The sequence below is a fragment of the Cavia porcellus genome, unplaced genomic scaffold (assembly GCF_034190915.1).
Source record: "Cavia porcellus strain 051 isolate PalLab524CR breed Dunkin Hartley unplaced genomic scaffold, mCavPor4.1 scaffold_21, whole genome shotgun sequence".
Classification (NCBI taxonomy): Eukaryota; Metazoa; Chordata; class Mammalia; order Rodentia; family Caviidae; genus Cavia; species Cavia porcellus.
Genome location: NW_026947504.1, coordinates 59,758,567 through 59,776,283, shown reverse-complemented (window position 1 = coordinate 59,776,283; position 17,717 = coordinate 59,758,567). Strand labels below are relative to the sequence as shown.

The 17,717-nt window shown below is 43.1% G+C and overlaps 1 long non-coding RNA gene across 7 annotated transcripts; it reads left to right on the top strand.

Moving 5' to 3' along the window:
- The first annotated feature begins 1,939 nt into the window (after positions 1-1,939).
- On the top strand, positions 1,940-17,495 carry LOC134471996 (uncharacterized). Of its 7 annotated transcripts, XR_010041819.1 has the most exons (7): positions 1,940-2,132; positions 2,757-3,012; positions 7,194-7,393; positions 10,014-10,152; positions 11,115-11,154; positions 11,501-11,649; positions 12,217-17,495. It is a non-coding gene; the product is annotated as an uncharacterized LOC134471996 (long non-coding RNA). The 7 variants fall into 7 exon arrangements; XR_010041817.1 differs by lacking the exon at positions 7,194-7,393 and having other exon boundaries at positions 1,952-2,132; positions 10,011-10,152; XR_010041820.1 differs by lacking the exon at positions 7,194-7,393 and having other exon boundaries at positions 1,960-2,132; positions 2,873-3,012; positions 10,011-10,152.
- Positions 17,496-17,717: the final 222 nt, after the last annotated feature.

Sequence of the window (17,717 nt, the reverse complement as noted above, 5' to 3'; positions counted from 1 at the left end):
AAAATACTCATCATACAACACAAGCTAGACATGCCTCCCCTTTTTTGCTCCTTATGCAATATTTACCTTCATATAAATCCTGACTAAAACTTTCTCTGATGCCTTCTAACTCACAAGAACTCTCATCTACTCCTGAGACAACCAAGGGCTTTTTTTTTTTTTTTTTTTTGTGAACGAATCATCATCAGGGTTGCTTAGCAGCAGAAATTGGTTTATTAGTAACAATTTTCTGTGAGGAAAGTATCTCTTGTTTTTCCTAAGAATTTCTGTTCTCTAGCTGACTTGCCAGCTGGATTACACTAAAGATTTTCTTCTTGTATCTGTGGGAAGACTGGGAGAGACAGGTGATGGGTAAGATTTGATGCTAGAAAGCAGATGAGACACACTTAAGCAACCAGGGAACTAAATTTCTTCTGTCCGGAAACCTCCAATTAGAAAACCTGACACTTGGCTTGGCTGTGCGTCCTTTGGCCTGCTCTTGAGTTTCATGATGAGGTCTGGCAGGACAGGGAAGAAGCTCATGTGTCACCCTGGCCGTGGGGCCAAATCCACTCAGGAAATGATATAGACTTGAGCTAGTCTACACCTAGTGATTTAACACGTCACAATTGCCAAAGGCATTTAGTGGAACTATCTAGACTAGCAGTTATGCTCACGGAACCTGGAAGATAAGAAATATAGCAAAGGTATCTGTGTGGTTGGGATGCCATGGCAGCAGTCAATATTTATTAAATGATTGTTATGTGCTAGCACTGTTTCAAAAAGTACATAAAATTATACTAAAATAAATAGTTTAACTTACACTGTTTTTAAACATATAACAAAAACTGAGTTAAGTTTATGATCACCATTATCTACAAGGATCAAAGATGGGATTTGAATCCCATCAGTCAACCAACCCATCAACAGTACCTGCCGTTCAGGCCACCAGTCTTATATGATTGTGACCTTGGGAGCATGGTCCCAGAGTTGGGTTTTCCCTCTTTTTTTTTTTTAAGGGAGCCAGTTAAACTGTATTTTTTGAGAAAATTCTATTTACATTGTTAATAATACCTTGTTTAAAAATTTTTTTAAAAGAACCAAAATATTATAGGTCAATTGCATGTGAGCTGGATATGGTCAGGAATTATTTCCTTTTCAACCAAGGTCGTTCAGGCATTGTTCAACCTGCAGTTCTTTCTATGCACACATGGAACAAATCTTGGCTAAGGAAATCTAAATGTAAACAGGAACCCACAACAGTTCTATTTTTGGAAATGCTCTGGGAAGAAACTTTGCAGTATTGTGTTGTATAGAGGGTTTGCTAGATTTATCAGAAATCTAGGGAAAACATGGATTGAGATTTGAGGTTTGTTAAGAAGTCTGGACTTGTACTGTAATCACACAGTCAAAATATTTTCGAGTGGTGTAGTGTTGTATGGTTCAGTGTGAAATGAAGTATTACCTGTTCACTCCTCAGGCTGGGTCTTTTTCTGGCTGTAAGTAGCTTCTCTTTTCTCCCTTCAGTTAAATCTTATATTGCAGATTGTGTGTGTGTTCATGCACTTAAAATATACCACAAAGATTAAACAATCAGGAAACAGCATTGTGCTCTGTTTCTTATACGAATTTTTCTGACTTAGCATCAAGCCTTCCTCTTTTTGATGAATGGGATATACACCCTTATATTACTTTTAATGTACATTTTCTGTTCTTCCCTTCATCAGATAGTAGGATACCATCCCCCTGCAGTTTTTCACATTAGTCATGGGTCTTTTCATTAGTGACAAATCAGTACCTTTCATTTATTTATCCATTCCACTTCTCTTTCTGATTGCTATTCCTGCATAGCAGGGTAGTAAAATTTTGGTTTCAATTTATTCAATCATGGTTTGTTATTTGTTTGGAAAGATCCCTGGGGAGAGGGCATAGTGGCTGCTTAGGTAACCTATTTGTCCTCCACTGCCTGGAACATTCCTAATTTTAGCACCAGAAGTCCCGTGTTTCAGGAATCCCTGCAGACCTGACTGAGAAAGACAGAATGCTTGATCACCTTAGATCCAGCACAAGCAGAGTTGTCTGTCATAGGCGGAATGAAGACTTCCTCACTTGAGTAAGGAAAATGGAGGGAGAGAGGTGCTTGGCTTCGTGGGGTAAGTAGGTGCAGGGGTGGGAAAGAAGGGGATGTCTTATAAAATTACCTCAGTATTTCTCCTGGATAAAAGAAGGTCATTTGTCAAAGGAAGGTGGATGGTGGTGGAAGAATTATCACTCAAAGAATCCTAGTCCTTTTCGTATTCTAACAATTTGATAACAACTTATATATAGTAGGTGCATCGATGCTTTGCCTAAATGTAATCTCTCATTTCTGAGAGAATTGAAATTAACAAAAAGCAATGACAAAAACTCAGTAATTGTATATCTATTTTTCAAATCTGGAAGGCATATTCCAAAGTTGTGGTCTATGAAGTTGAGGAGCAAAGGACCACAGAGGTGCCTGCTCCTGGAAGTGAACTTTAATACCCGCTGCCCTCAACCAGCCTCCTACTTCATATTGAAGCATCCTGCCTGCTTCAAATTCTAAAACCACACTGAGCTTAATAGTCACTCAAAAGTATAAAAATGTGCCTGTTAGGAAAGGAAGCACTCCCAATCTGTTATCCAAGTTCTCCAGATCCTATCCTATCTATCTATGCATCTACCTAGAACTGATTGATCCATCACTGACACATAGATCTATAGATCTAAAAAGAGATCTTTATGCAAATTGGATACAGTTATATAGGCTGCGAAGTCCCACAATATGCCATCTGCAAGCTGGAGGGCTGGGAAAGTGGTGGATTAATTAATTGATGCCAAAGGCTAAGAAGCTGGGCTGATATCCTCTCTCGAGTCCAAAGGCCTGAGATCCTAGAGCTCTGGTGTCCAGGAGAAAATGGATGTTTCAGCTCCAAAGAGGGTGGAATTTGAACTGTGACCCTAGAAAACCCATGGGAGAACAGATGCTGCCACGCTAGGAGAAACGAGGACAAGGTGAGTGACACTTGATAAGTGACCTTTGACAAATGCCCAACATTTCTTGCCTCTGTGCTTGCATCTGCAAAATTAAAGGGAGATCTATGGGAACTGAAAGATTCCTCATGCGTCCTAGAGCTCCAGCCTCTTCTGAGGAATTCTATGAGAGAACTGTTATGATTATTAATTATCTAACAAATATTAGAAGCCTTTGGTATGTGATGTCAAAGAATTGATCAGGCATCCCACAAAAATTAGGATTATAAGATGGAACAAGCCTCACATTCCCAAAGACCAGGCAGCATCTTAAAATTTTGCAACACAGATTTTTCAGTTCAGATAAGAAGGAAACCTCTCATTGGATGTTTTTATAGCTTATAACGCATTGTCACTTGGTAGCTTTCAGACTGAGAAGCACTTGAACATAATAATGTCCTATTTGATCCTGACAGAATCATGAGGGGTAGAAAGCACAGGTTCTACTGTTCCCATTTTATGACTGAGAAAACTGAGTTTCCAAGTAATTAAGGTTGTGGATTCTTTTTTTTTTTTTCCATAAATCTCAATAGCTTCTACAGACAACAGTGGCATCTTACTGCTTAGCAGCCAAGTTAGAAGTAGGAGTACTGGGTGGAAAGTGGGGGGACCCCTGGAACACACTGTGCCTCTTCAGATTGGAGCAGAGACCTGCAGATGTGGTTGGCTTGCTTGGGAAAGTGTGTGCATCCCTTGGAACCACCAAAGAGACATCACTGTAGATTTGCAGGTAGCTTGCAATTTGTGGGCTGACTGCTAGGACTGTGCCTTAATCAGGTCTCTTTCTAAATGTCCCAATGCGAGGTTTTTGTTTTTTTCTATGCTGTTATGTGAAGCTTTACCATTTTTTGCTGGTGTTCAGAGGTTTTGTAACCTATACATTATTATCCCCAAAATAGACCCATAATATATTCTTGAACACTTGAATTTAATTAAGGACCTTTTCACTGAAATGAATGTGATTTTTATGTTTCTGGCCAGGCCAGATGATAATACCTAAAGATAGATTTTTGAGTGATGTCTAAGCCAATTTCTTTGATCTTTTTAATATTTATATCCAAAGCGCCCCTCTCTGAGATAGTGATTTATGACTTTGACATACTTTCCTTGGCTACTTTCTGGTCACAAGGAAACATGTGGAAGTAACCACTCTGAGGAATCCAGGTGGAGCCCCATGGCCTCCTCCAACCTCACTAGCACCCTAATAGTTCGTAATGGTTACATGTTCAGCACTCTGAGGGCTGTCCTAGGATCGCCCTGAACCCTACATAATTATTTCATAACTTGGAGGTTGGTGACAAGAGTAAATCATCCATACTGTGGCCCATTCCTGGCTTACTTGACCTGTTCCATTTCTAAGGATGTTGTGAGCTCCACATTTTGTATCTCAACAGAAATTAGAACAAAAGTTCATACGCCATTCTATCCTGTAGTGTTTCTGTTTATCAACACCTCACATTGAAATGCTGCTACCTAAAGTACAGGAGAAGTTTCAGGAACACGAACTATTATTATCAACAGCATATCTTATGCCCTGTGTTTGCCTCATTGAAACACCCGTACCACACACACTTGGGCAGGAAGAGCTTGTGTCCTCTGTTTACCTGTGGGTCCTCACCCAGCTGTGAGCTCACGCTTAATCACACAACCAGGAGACCTTTCCTCCTTGGCGTATGCCATGATCAGGAGAAGGATGCCACTTTTTGGATTTGGTGCTCATTGCATTTAGGATGGGAAGTTTGGGTAGCATTGATGATGGACAAGATTGCAGTATTCATTCATTCATTCATTCATTCATTCATTCATTCATTTATACCTGCCTCCCAATCTTCCCTCACATAGTAACTGAGTGCCTAGATTAGGCGTCCAGTGGTCAGCATAGAAGGTAATAGTTTTGAGGTATGATTCTGGTTCCCTAGAACAGCTCAACGAAATGCATCTGTTTCTACTTCAATGGGTTACTAACTGCCAAAAGCGTGCTGGTGTTTAAGGATCCTCACTAAAATTTAGAAAGCTCTAGTGCTCTTCCTTCTGCTCTTTGGAGCGTGGGCCTGGTTGGCCTTGGGTGAAGAGCAAGGCCCTTTAAGAGCCACTGCCCACGCTCCCTAGATGAGTACTACGCATGGGAGGAGCTTGGGTGTGGAGCACTCTGAAGGCTGTGTCACCCTGTGCTCCAGCCACAGAGGTTTCATCACCAAGGAAAGCTGAGCTGTGAGCTTGTTGCTAGGCGGTGGCTGTTTATTTTTATAAACCAGCCTTGTGCTGAATTTAGAAATCTGCTTTTGCTTTTTCTTTCTTCTCTCCAGCATCATCTGGGTGTCTGGCACCATCAAAAAGTTACATTTCTGACCCAACAAGAGCTTGTGGGAGGAGGGGTACAGGAAGAAGCTTGAGAGAGGACTGATGCCAACTAGGCTGCCCCAAGGGTAGATGGAACACAAGGCCATGTCATTAGCGTCCTATTTGGCTCCTGTGTGAGATTCATCTGTGACACCTACACAGTCCTTGCTTGGAACAGCAGGATAAAAAGCAGCCCTGGTGCTCATTCTTGTTCCGATGAGCCCATCCTGAAATACACTGGAACAGAAGGCAGGGCCATACTGAAGAGGACAAGAGTCAGGTGCAGAAGCAGGTGACATCTGGACTCTCAATTCTTTGAAAACAGCTTTTTTAATAGAACCATTGTACTGCAGCTTATTTTGACATGCAGATATTTTTGTTTGGCCCCAAAATCTAGCTGATAAATGATCAGTTTTTTTTAAAGTAATGAGAAAAAATGGATATTTTATACTTCATTGGTAAGTAGCACCAAACGCTGATCTTTACACCATCGTCAATCCCATGTGGGGCATCAAAAATGTATGGACTGGGGGCAGGTGAAAGAAAGGGTTGGTAGAGTTGAAAATAGGAAAAATATCAGGGACCAGGTAATGCTCAAGAATGCAGTGTCAGAAATAAAGTGACCATTAGAATTGGGAGCAGGTAGACCTCTACAGGAGAGTTACGAGGACTCCAAAGTAAAAAACAAAAGTTTGATCTAATATACAAGCAGGATGGAATGAGAGGCAGAAAGTGGGGTATATAAAACACAGTGGATGTGCTTTTGGCTCCCCTGTTTACAGGGTTCTGTTTCAAAACAGCATCCAGAAGAGCCCATTCATCTTGGCTCTCCATGGACATATGAAATGCAGGGTTTCCTGCCCTTCCCTTGCCCCACCTTTTCCTCTCCCTCCAAGCAGTGAGATGAGGGAGGGATGAGCAAGCAGCTTGTGAAACTGTTCGGGGCCACCTGAGAAGCTGCTGTGTGAATGGGAAGTGTTGGTACAGATGAGTCCTCTGTGAGTCAAGGATTTTGAAGTTGGGCGAGTGTGGGTGTCCCTGCTTGGTGATTCACGTATAGTGGTGCCTTTGGCTGGAAAGGACGGCATCTGATGACTTTGTTCCCACCTCCAAGGGGAACTGAGTATTTAAGAAAATGCAGTAGATTGAGGAACTTGGGCAAGGGGATTAGATTTGAAAAGAGTTGAAAGGAACTTCCATTTCAGCCTGTAATCTAGAGTTGCATTTTACAACCATATATGCACCTAATCAGCCAGCAAAGAAACTCCTGAATTGTTTTCCTATTAGTCAAACTTGCTGAAGTCCTCTGGGGCCAGTTTCAATATTAAAGGTGCAGAGAACAAGAATGCTCCACCAGATTCCAGTACTTTCTGTGTTAGTTATGCTCTTAGATATTTCCTCATATCTGAGACAAAATCCCTGACACCTACAGTGAAGGAGGAAAGGTTTATTTTGTCTCCAGTTTGTAGAGGTTTCAGCCCATAGTTGGCTGCCTCCAAGGCAGGATGGTGTGGCAGAGGAGAAACAGTAAGCCTCCCTTTCATTTTATACCATTCAGACTACAAATCCTTGGGGCGGTGCTACCCACACTCAAAATTAGGCTTCCATTATCCACATCCAGAACTGTGCTAACCCAATCTAGTTATCCCATGCCCTTAATCCCAGTATCACACACCCATGATCCAACCACTTCCCAAAAGTCCTAACATCAGGGCATGAGGCTTTGGGAGGATATCCAGACACAAACCATATCAATTATTCTCAGGGAGGAGCTTTTGCATCACAAGATGAACATTGCTGCTTTGGATGGATTGTCCTTCTAGGATTCATGGAAGGAGGCAGCAGGACTGGAGCCTCAGCTTCCAGCATTCATGCTGGTGCCACCATGCAGCTGAGCAGGTGCCTTTCCTGGAGTCCTCAGAGTGGAGGTGAAGGACACATGTGCCTGCCACTTGGCTGCTCCAGCCCCTAAGTCTGACCTGCACGGACTTCTATTTTAAGAGCCAAAGTACCACCTCCTCTGGTACCGTTAATCTTTGTTCTTACAACCCAACCATTTTTCTTTGTTATTTCTCACTATGCCCTGCCTTTAGATTCCTTATGGACTCCTTTCTCTGGCATCATGTTTAGATTCCCTCCTCACTTTGACTTCCAAATGCCAAGAACTACTCTGTTCCAGCCAAAGGATAGTATTTGCTTAAAGGGAGGACGCGCAGAAGCTTCTCTCCATTAGTATTCTTTGGGTTTATGTGCGAATCTATTCTGGGAACTGTGCAGCATTTTCCCAAGCCTCTCCTCCACCTACTCTCTATCCCGGAGAGCCACTTTGTGTTCACTGTGTTCAACTGGAGGATGATCAGGACCTTTGTTTTTGAGCCTCTGTAGCAGTGGGCAGCATCCCTCTTGCAGCATGTCTCCCTCGTATATATAGCCCGGGCCCACAGTGGGCATTACTACCATTGGACGTTACAATGGGTATTATTACCATTGTTGTGGACTTTAGGAGGACTTAAGCATTACCCCTAGTGTCATTGTATGATAAATCTGGAGTCCTTTTTCAGAACAAGCAGTTTTCTTTTTAAACCCTTGGGCTCTATGTTCATCCTTTACCATTTCCCAAATTACTGACAAGCATATCTGGATTTAGCCACAGGGGTCAGATCTAGTTGACACTTGCTTCTCTGTTAATATAACAAAGAGTTTAATGACACATAGGAAGCACAGTTGCTGGTGCCCTCGCTGCCCCCACTAACATTTTAAGGAGGTAGTACTGTTCCATCCACTACTTTGTATAGTGATTTGGAAATCTGCTGTTTAAGCAAGGTAAGAGGCGAGGGGGATCTGGCATACCCTAGGCAACAAGGTATCCTGATGGATGTGCCATCCTAAGCAGAATACTTGCATGGCTCTAGGTGACCTGTTGCAGCCTGGTCTGCCTGGACCTATTGCAAATAAAGACCTGGATCAGAGGACATTTAGTGCTCCAAGGGCAGAATCCTATATATCAATAGGGCTCAATGATGGCACTATCTTGGCATGAAAGGAAAGAAGCAACAAGACCCCTGCTTTCCTAAACACAATGCAAGTAGGCCCGGGCTGATCCTGGTCAGGTTCCACAGAGCATCTTTTACTTGTGAAGTTGTTTCTAGAAATTGGCTCCTCTGAGTGTTTCTTCATTTCAAAGTATGTAGGGCAGGTGTTGTTACTCTAATTTTACTAACAGCAAAATTAAGTTCCAGAAAATTTAGTTAACTTCTTTAGAGCCAACTAAATAAATTACAGGTGGACTTGAGACATGAAACCTCAAATTCCAGACATCCGCTCTAGTTTTTTCCATTATGCTATGTTGCTTTTCAGCAAGGCTTAAACAAAGAGCAAGGGCAGGGCAGAAGCCGAGAGTTGGCCTGGATTTACAGTGAGTAGCCAGGCACTGGGAGGCTGCAGGGGCTGTTTCCACCTGCTAGGATGGCAAGGCAAAGCCATCAGCAGGGATGAGGCTCTCTAGAAACTTAACTGTTTATGAGGCTGTGGAAGGGGAGTGCAAATGAGAGGGAGGTGGGGCAGTATGTGAGTGTGTTGGTGCACTGTGCACACGCATGCCTACGCCTGGGGCAGGAGGAGTTGTTCTGACCACCATGGCTATCACCAGGGATGGATGGGGGATGGATGAGGGATGGATGGATGAATGGATGGATGAGTGGGTGGATGGTGCAGATTTTCTTGGTGAGCATCTGTAGCTTCATGGACACACCCTCCAGCATTAACATCTCAGCTCCGAGATTCTTTCTAGCCACAAGAAATTTGTTGAGGCCCTTCTTTGAAGGCTTGAAGTTAAAGATGTCTAGAGAAACTCAGCCAATGAGGAATGGAGCTGGTGAAAAAAATAACAGCCTTTTTTGCCCTTTTGTAGGACTATTGCGGCGTGTTTGCCAGTATATCTAGTCTCTTATGGACGCAAGCCTCATTCGTTCTTAGCCATATCCTGCACATTAACATACCTTTTACTGGCTTTCCATTCTCAGGTCTTGCTTCCTCAGTCCATACTATGTTCCCTAGGATCATATCCTCTAGAAAAATGTGCACGCAGATTCCCTCTTCAGGAATCAAAACTAAGACCGTGGTCCAGTTCCCAACTTCCTGGAGTGCCTCTTGTGTAGTGGGCTCAACACAGCCAGGTTCCTGCTAAAACTGGCAGGCTTAGCTTTGCCCTTTGGGGGCAAAAGACTGTGAATCTGGCAGAAACAATGGTAGAGAGTTCTTCAAACTGGAAGCATCTCATCCCCTATAAACCCAGGAAGGCCCTGCAGCAGGACAGCATTGATAAAGAATAGAGAAAAGGACTCAGTGTCTTTAAAAACAATGCCAAGTCGAAGCAAGCTTAAAGTTGTCTGACATACCACATGGACATCAGAGCAGCTGTGGGCTCAGTGAGTCCTTGTCATCCGTCAGCAAAGCAAACCGTTTCTTTGGGTTTCTTTGGGTTCACATGCATCAGGCAAGTTTGGATTGACTTACTCTCCAAATTGCTCTTGCTGCAGGGGCAGGAGAGTCTGCTAGAAATGGGAAGGTGGTGGTAGAATTCTGTGGAGTGGGATCAGACTCCTGCGTGTTGTGTTCTTACCAGTTCTCTTGGGTTCCAGCAGGCTGCAGATTGGACTTGCAGTGAGCAGACACATGAGAGCAAACGTGTGCTTCTAACATTTCATAACCTGCCTCCCACAAAACAGAAGGCTCGCTTTCCCTCACATTCTTCCCTGGCTTGTTTTTGACATTTTTAACGTGGTGAGTATACAGCCGACTTTGCATTTCCGACACCTCCCACTTGAATTGGTTCCTGATCCCTCCAGGCCTGAGAAGCCCAGTTCTGTGTTCTACCCAGAGAGTATCTGGGCTCTCTTCCAAGCAGGCTACACGTCTCCTGCCTTGACCTTTAGGGCTGCCATTTCTTTTTCTCCTCTGCTCTAATCAATCAGCATCAGTCAAGATTCACTGCTTCCTGAGCAGAGCTGGGGAAGCTGATGCTGGGCTGGGAAATTTTCCTGTGTGCACTGGGAGAAAAGCAAGCACCGCCCTTCTATTACTGCTTGGTGGCTTTGTAACAGAGTGAAGGAAACCAGAGCTGGAGCCCAGCTTCTGCTCCCAGGACTCTTGCGGAACCTGCACAAAGCTGAGCATATGGTTAGTTTTTCTGCTTAAACCAGAAAAAGCGATGATGTCCCCCCTTCTGGGCCCTCCCTTGTTTGTGGCCTAGGCCTGAGTTACTGGTTCAGTTCAGAGGGTCTGATGTGGAATGGGATAATAAGAGGCTAGGCCAGTTCTGTCCTTCCTACCACTTTTCATGCTATACTCTGGAATGTGAGTTTAATCCAGCCAGGGAACAAAAGAGGAGCAAAGACTTCTAGAGCCCAGTGGCAGATGCTAAGCAATGTCCAAAGGTATGCTTGTAGGAAAGGGTGACTCAACACAAAGAGGGAACAGGAAGAGAGAAAAAGATACCAAGTAGAGAGAAGAAAAAGGGAACTCTTGGAGAAGCACTAATGCCATTTATCATCCATTCCTGTTTCAAAGTGGGATCAGGAGCTGGTGAATATTGTTCTAGCTCCCTAGAAGGCAGATCTTGGATTCTAAAACTTCACAGTTCCCTAAAATGAATGTGACCCTACTTACTCAGCCAAGAAAATATTTGACCAAAAAGATTTTCTTTTCTTTTCTTTCTTTCTTTCTTTTTTTTTTTTTTTTTGCAGTACTGGAGATCGAACTCAGGACCTTGCGCTTGCCAGGCAGGTACTTACGCCACTGAGCTAAATCCCCAGCCCCAGGATTTTCTTTTCATAAAAATCACTCATGTAAATATACAATACAATGGTTTTTGTCCAGTTTACCTCACAGCTGAAAGCATACTATAAATACTCCCTGCAAAAGCAATTTTAAGATGCTAGTTTAGAAGGTTAAGAAAAAAACTATGCAGGTGAATTGATCATAATTCTTGAACAGTCAATGTTCAATAAATGTCTGAAATTGAATTAGTGAATGAGTGGAAATGAGAGATATAAGAAAGAATATTTTGACAGGAAGATACTAGCGCATTCAATAGATTGCTTTTCAAAACATTTCATTGTTTGTGTTCTAGACACCAGAGATGCAGAGAAGAGATCAAGACAGATCTCATTGCTCGCCTGTGACCACATGCACACTCCAAGATGTAAAGGCAAGGAAGATGTGTGTAGAAACAGTGATGGAAGGGGTCCAGTCCGCCCAGAGGTCTCTGGAGTTATGAAGGTGTGGAGGAGGTCTTCTGAGCTAGATCAGGCCCTAGAAGACAGAGCACCAGGACAGCATAAGTAGAAATAGCTTGGTTTGTCAAAGAGCAGCAAAGTTGGGTATGACTGTGACACATGGAAAGGATGGGGGTATGTGGAGCTTGGGAGAAGTCAGGGGCCTTGCTAACCACTAGCTCTTGGTGGTCCCTACAGGTTTTAGAATCTCTTTTCTGAGACCAAACACTGGTAGCAGACGCTTTCATTTAATTCATCTTCCTGGAAGGCACTGGGGAGTGTATATTTCCAGGTTTCCTTATACCTCCTGACTGTTTGTAGAGGGGAGTGATCCTGTACTTTCTAGGCACCTCATTTTGTTTCTTGTTTGTATTCCTTCTCTTTCCTGTGAGCTGCCTCATGACAGAATCCCTGAGCATAGTGAGCACAAGAGGACTTTCCTGGGTGATGGATGGATGTACAGGAGGAATCCTACAAAACCCTCAAAGCCTCACTGTTCTCTCCTAGGAGGACAAAATTGATTTTTTTCATGAATACTTCTTGTTTATCTAACCTTGCAAGTCTTCCACAGGTGCACAGACTAGAAGAAACTCAGCCTGGAATGCAGGAGACAAGTTTGGTGCATCCAAGAACTCAGCAGGAATGTCAATCAAGGCTTCTGTCACAGGCTCTGAGGCCCTGAAGGGGCAGGGTGGGAGGTCTGCACCCCCCCCACACTCCCCCCTGCAGTGATAGCAGAAATGCTCTGCAGAGTGGGGCACCATGCCCACTTCTGCTGCAGGATGCCTTAAGAGCCAAAAGATTTAATAAAGCCTAAGTCAGAGGAAATAAAAGGCAATTGTGTCCCTGAATCCTGGGCTCCTGCCACCCTGCGGCTCCCTAGGGATATACTTGTGGCACTTGCATGCTTCTCTCACAAAGGCCTAGAGGGAGAAAAACAGCCACTCAACATCTAATAAATTATCCACCAGGTCACTGCTTCTGCTGGCCTCCTTCTGACACTTCTCCCCTGATTGCAGACAATAATTATCCTCTAATTGCTTAGACAATTTTGCTCATGAAGCTACAGCAACAATGAAAAGCTGTCGTCTGCTACTGTTTGTTCTAAATGCTGATTTGAGCTAAATTACTCTGCAATTGCACGAATGATTCTATTCTGAAGAGCAGGGCCCTTCCCTGTGTGGACATCCCCCAGTGAGGCCTTTGGAGGTCTGAGAAGCATGTCACAGCAAGTTTCTTACTTCTCTCTTGGCCTCGGGGCTGCACCTGACTTCAGGGTGGTCACTAATCAGGCCCTCCCCAAGCAGGGACCTGTGGTGGAGTCCTCCTGTGTCTGGGGGCCACCCACTAGCTGTGGATGGAGTGACTACAGGAAGGAGTGAATGGAGGTACAGTCCTGCCATTCTAACAAGTGAATTTCCTGGGAATTCAGACCCGCCTTTGACCCTGGGCATCATAATCTCTCTTTTTTAAAAAGCAGAGAGTTGAGTTGCCAAAATTTATCTTAACTCATCAACATAATGAAACGGTACTTATTAGATGCATTTTATTCATTGCTTGATGCTACACGCTATGCAATTTAGGAGGTTACTTTCTGCAATATGAGGGCACAGATGCCGTGTGCAAGATGCAGGGCACCTACAGGACTACGAGGCAGTGATGTTGGGCACACAATGAGCGTGATTGTCAAATGGCATCAAATGGAGAATGCATGAGAGCAATATCTGAATGAGAACTGGAGGGCAGACTTGGAGATACCAGTCTCAGCCAATTGATTGGTTCATTTACCCAATTCTATTTATTGAGGACCTGCTAAATAATAAGTCCCTGGACAGATACCTAAGGTTTTTTAAAAAAGAAAAGCCATTGCTTGTGGTTTGAAGAAGCTCACAGTTTGATAGAGTCCAAGTGCACTATACAAATAACGAGAATATGATGGTTCTAGAGAGAGGTGAGAACAGCATTAGGGGACTTACGGACTTAGTCTGAGGAGTTGGAACCCAGATCTGACCCAGGCCTAGAAATACTGATGAACTAGGAAGAGTGTGCTAAGGACATTTGGAAGAACATGGTACAGCTGAAAGGATGTGAAATAGTTCTATGTGATCAGAACACATTAGAGTAGACATAGTGAAAGGATGAGACTAGAGAGAGCTCAAGACTTATTCTGGAAGATTCCAAGTCTGCTGTGAATGATGTTACTTTAGGTGGAAAGATCCTGCGAAGAGACCCACTCCGGTCTTGTGAAAAGGACGGACTGAAGGGAAGGTGAGGGGCAGGACTAGTGGGACTGGAAGAGAAGTTTCTAGGTGTGTAGGTGATGAAGTTGTCTCCATTTTTATCTTTCCCTTTTTCTGTCTTCGGTACTTTTTAGGCTATGCTATTCGCAGCTGATTTTTCACTTGATTTTCTTAATCTTCTTACTCTAACGGATGCATGTCCCTCAGGCTCTGCATTCTATTTTCTGCTTCTGAGATGTCAAGTTGCATAGCTTCTTGGGTCCTTGGCTGAAGATGAGGGAAGCCACGTTAACTAAGGTTAATGGAAGTTCTTCATCACAAGGTGGACTCAACTTGGAGGTCTTCCTTTGTGACCTAAACCATCTACTTATGTTTTCCCTTTGCAAGTTGGTAGATTCTGATGCAAAGTTTGAGAATCTTGATTTGTTTAAGGACCTTGACCTCTCCCTACTTTTCTCCATCAAGAGGGTTGGTGATTCAGGGGCCCAGAGTTAATTTGCGTATGAACTCAGAATTTTTGGACACCTGCTGTTTGCATATCACATCAGATTACTATGCTAGGTTCTGTTCAAGAGTCTGAACTGTGAGCCTCAGCAAGTCTTTTTCAGACCCTCCAGCTGCCAACAATGCTTGCTGCTGGGACAACCTGCCTACGTGAGATTGTGAAAATGAATGTCTTAAAATGCTTGCAAAGCCTGATGCACATCAGTCATCTGGAGTCCCAGCAACCTACTAAAGAATACAAACAATAGAAAGGCTAGTTGCTAGAATTCTTTCCAGGTAATAAATCTCCTGCCATCCCGAGGAAGCAGCCTTTCCTTTGGAGATTGTAAATCCATTTGCTTAAAAACACACAAACATACATTTCTCTGAACCTATTTCCCAGTTTTCAGTGGTAACAAATTCTGGAGAATGAATAAAGGAAAATAATAGATTGATTCAGGACATCTTATAAATGTGTTTCTGTACTGAACGTCATACTGGGTACTAAAGAGTTGCAAAGAAATCAAGACTTCCTCTTACCTTGTGGAGCTTACATTCTACTGGGATCTGTAGAGCTAGATTAGGAATTTAGAAACACTATCTGAGATTATAGTCTTTGCCACCCATGCCCCGATAAAAATAAAAAATCACAGATCTTAAGTGTATGTAAAATATCACAGATTTGCTGGTTGCAAAAATCTGGATAAATCTGAACTTGTCCAAACTTGAAGATGAACTTATCCCGTGTTTTGGTGCCCTTGTTTTATTGATGTTGTAAGTACAGACTTTGTCAGCCTGCTAGCAATCAAGAAAAGATATAACTCCATACACTAGAAGATATAAAATGAAAACAGCATGTAGCTTCCTGTGTCACTCGGGGTTCCCTGAAGAAACTGAACCAGAAAGAAAGATCTGTATCTATAGTTATGAATATATAGATATATAGAGAAAAAAATCTGGAGGGATTTATTTCAAGAAATTGGCGTAAGTGCTTGCGGGGGTGGCTGGCAAGTCTGAAATGGAGAGGGCAGATGAGCAGCCTGGAAACTCAGGCTGGAGCTGGAGCTGGAGCTGAATGCCAGGGTTGGAGTTTTTTCTTCCTCAGAGAAATCTTGGTTTTGCTTCTTGAATTTTTCACTGATTGAATGAAGCACATTCAAATTATTGAGGAGAGTAACACTTGAAGTCAAGTGATGCACAAAATATACCTATCTTGCAACACTTACATTGGAATTTGTTTGAGTAACTGGCTATAGACAAGCCAAAGTGAGACAAACTGGACCATCACAGTCTCCAAATGACTATCACAGCCATGGGCGCTGTTGGATGGATGGTCAGGGGCAAGAATTCTAGGATGTGACCATGGGAAGAGAATTTAGAGATTGCCACGTTCAGCCTCCTCGATGCACAGGAAAAGGGCCTACAGGTATTTGGCTTGTACAGGATATGGGGAACAGTTGTGCTTAAACCAGTGATGATTTTATATGAAAAATTAAAAAAAAAGTTTTACAGACACAGAGACTCGGTTCTTTTCCTGATCAAGCATCTGCTGGATCTGAATGTACACAGAAGGTATTCAAACAATACTTTTGATTGAGTCACATGGGCTATTAGATATGAGCCTGCCTGAAGCTTAAAGTCTCATTCATTGAAGGCAGACTCTAAGCAGCCCAAGAATACTGCTTCAGTAATGTGTACCCAGGGCCTAGCCAAAAGGTGATGTGTCATCCATGCTAGGAAAAATTAGTGGAATTCATGAATTCAATGAATGTGTGGATCCTCCTGATTGTAGAAAGAGAAAGGAAATGTCCTAAGCGTTAAATACAGTGTTTTCTGAGTTTCCTCACATGCCATAGTATATTACCTTTCCAGTAGGTATATTTTAAGGAATATACAATAAACACAGGTGTGTGTGCACACACAATTTAACATAGCAGGTGCTTATCACACAGTAGCAATTTCTATCACAAACATTATTTCACACTATCCAGCTCTATAGATGCTTTTCATGCTAGGCTCAGACCATTTCTACCAGCCATGTAGTTATCTCCTAGCTCTGGGTGTTTAGTGCCAATATCTCACAGCTGCCTCCTTCTCCATAGGTTTCCCTCCATTGAAATAAGTTCACTAGAAGGTTACAGTTTCTGTCTGAGAACATAGCTCACAACCACTGATGGAATCATATGGTGAGACAAATGGTAGGTCTCTTTGCCTTCAAGTGGGGCCAGTTCCACAGCTCGTCATGGTCAGATTGCAGCTTGCCTCCAGCAAGCTTCTATCTAGATTCCTTCCTGCCTATTGAGGTCCTCTCATTCCTTCTCTCCTGAAAGAATGCACGCAATAAATCATTTGAACAAGAATCCTATTCGCAGGCTGTGCTTCTAGGGAATGTAACTTAGTTACAGAGAGCTCCTCTTTTCTACCTGAACAATAATGAGTCATTTTGCTCAGTGTGATTCTGATGTTCAGACCACTAAATTAGTTTCTAAAATGTGACTTTCCTAGGTAGCAGAAGAAAATTACCTTGATTCATAGCTGGCACCAAGTACTTACTCACACACAATAGGCCTCTTCCATCAGATGGATATGTGGGTACCAAGAGTTTTTATCTTAAATGCTTTCTTAATTCTGACCGGCCAAGTCTATTCAATAAACCAAATAATCATTCCTTTAACCACCAATGCTTGAATTTCAAGGAAAACATTGGCTAGCTCATTCATTCATTCATCCAACAGTTACTGAGCACGGTCCTTGTCATAAGATACTGCACTACTAGCTTAGGATGTGGCTACAGACAAGACACAGCACCTGCCCTCCAAGAACTCACTGTCCAGAAGGAGAAAGGAACAAGTGTTTACAACTGTGGTGAAGTCTGCGACCCGTGCTGTAACATAATGCTATGAGAGCACAGAGGAGAGCCTCTAAATGAGGAAAGAGGTCAAAACTACTTGTCCTTCATTGTGCTTGACCTAAACAACAATAAACAGAATGGATCTCCTCTAGTATAACTGCAAACCAGAGCTTTTCCTTCAAAGGATAAGGTGTTACAATGTGCAAAGCTGTGTAGGTTGGAATACAAAGAATGGTTGCCTAGTAATAGACAGAATAAAAAGACATAAATGCAAAAGATTTTGCCTGCTGTGTTATTACTGCTGTAGCTTTTCTCCCACTCAAAGCTTACTTCCTGGGGCGCAAAGAAAGAACAGCTGAATTAGGAAATATTTGTCTGGGGACTGGCTGGCTCAATGACAATGAAAGCCATGTTCTCCCACAGCCATCCCACCTCACGGCATGGTGGGTGCCCACAGACACGGTTGGCATGCAGCAGGCTCACTGCCCACCGCCTTAT